Consider the following 1,869-nt stretch of genomic DNA (forward strand, 5'->3'; position numbering starts at 1 on the left):
GCTCACTTCCCACAAATATTCAGAACCACCTTAGTCAGTCTAAAATTACACGTAAATTTGCCATTGAGATTGGACGTTCTGAGACCGACCCTTCAGACTGCTGAGATTACTGAGTGGGAACTGAACAATGCACTAATCAAAGGAGAGGCGTCTGCACCAGGTGAAGATGGAATTACCTATAGTGTCCTCCTGGTACCTGGTAATCCCCTTTTGCACCTGTGCAGGTTAAGTTTGTCACAAGGTATTCTGCCTGGCCTCTGGGTGCGCAGTCTAATCATCCCTATACCGATACCATACTGATAAATACCGCCCAATATCACTAACCTCATGTGTATGCAAAGTTCTAGAAAGGATAATTTTGAACAGACTCAGGTACAGGCTGCAAGGTAAATTATCTCACAGACTGTACGGATTTCTATCAGGACGTAGCACACAACATTGCTTTGCAGAGTACTACTCAAACTCTAATCCAAGGAAGCACACTGTGTTTCTTGACCTTAAGTCAGCTTTTGACATTGCAAACAGAGAAGTTATCCTAGAACAATCAGTAAGCTTTGGCATCCGGGGTAAATTACTGAGCTGGATTAGAATGTATCTTTCGAACAGATCTGCAAGTGTCTTGTTCAGGGGAGTGAGAAGTTCCATTTCATAATCTTTTGAACTTGAACTTGAGTTCTCAGCCCTATGTTGTTCAATGTCCTCATACACAAGCTGGTGGCAGATATTCCACTTGGGGAGGGTGAATGCATTATATGCTATGCTGATGACATATGTGTCAAAGCATCATCACAAGAGGATGCAAATAATTCTCGACAAACTAACAACTAGGGCTCATGAGTGTGGATTAGTCATCTCCGCTGATAAAACAATGGCTCTCAATCCATGTATCACACCCCTACCCACTTTTCGCATAGGTGACCAAGAGCTTGACATGTGTCATAAATATAAATATCTCGGGGTGAACATAAATGATGCAGACCTGATCCTTTCCCTGAAAAAGTTCTTGTTGGAAGAGAACATGGCATCAAAGTTAAGCTCGCTAGACTGTTTTATTTGGCTTTTATAAGATCAGTTGTAGACTACCATGCACTGCACTTGTTGCAGTGTAAGGAATCAGAAATAAATAGTTTGGAGGTAGTACAAAATGAAGCCATAAGGATTATCCTCGGCGCCCCGAGAACAGCAAGGATAGTAAACATGAGGTCAGAACTTAACCTACCATCCATCTCTGATAGAATAATATTTATTTCCACTATATTTGGGGTCAAAGCTCTGAGGGAACCCTTGTATCTTTTAGACTTCCAAAAAGAAATGCAGCATAGAATCACGCAAGCAGACGTGACTAATCACACACACGCGCGCCCTCTAATACACAAAATCTCCATGAATAAAGCTCAATGTCCCAATTAGTAAAATACCACAGGGTCGATCCATTCCACAATGGAAAAAATCAAAATTGATCGTGCACCTTACGTGTTTACCACAAAAAAAGTGTACATAACTGCGTGTTACAACAAATTGCATTAGCAACGGTAAAGGAACACACAGAGTCTATGGGCGATGATGTATACGAGTGTATACGTTGACGGATCCGTACAGTCTGGATACAAAGCTGGTTGTGCTTGTACTGTATACAAAAATGGCTTACTACAACATCAAGTTAATATGAGAGTGCAAAATTGGGCCAGGACTACACAAACGGAGTTGGCAGATATACTCCTTGCAACGGAATTCTTAATGTCTCGGGCTCTGGAGTACTTTTCTGTGACTCTCAGAGTGCTCTTCGGACACTAAATTCTTTCAAAGCAGGTGGCGATGAGGAAATTGTGAGTTGCATTAAGCGTAACGTAACTTGTGCAATAGAGCGCA

This window comes from Penaeus chinensis, chromosome 30 (genome assembly GCF_019202785.1).
Source record: "Penaeus chinensis breed Huanghai No. 1 chromosome 30, ASM1920278v2, whole genome shotgun sequence".
Classification (NCBI taxonomy): domain Eukaryota; kingdom Metazoa; phylum Arthropoda; class Malacostraca; order Decapoda; family Penaeidae; genus Penaeus; species Penaeus chinensis.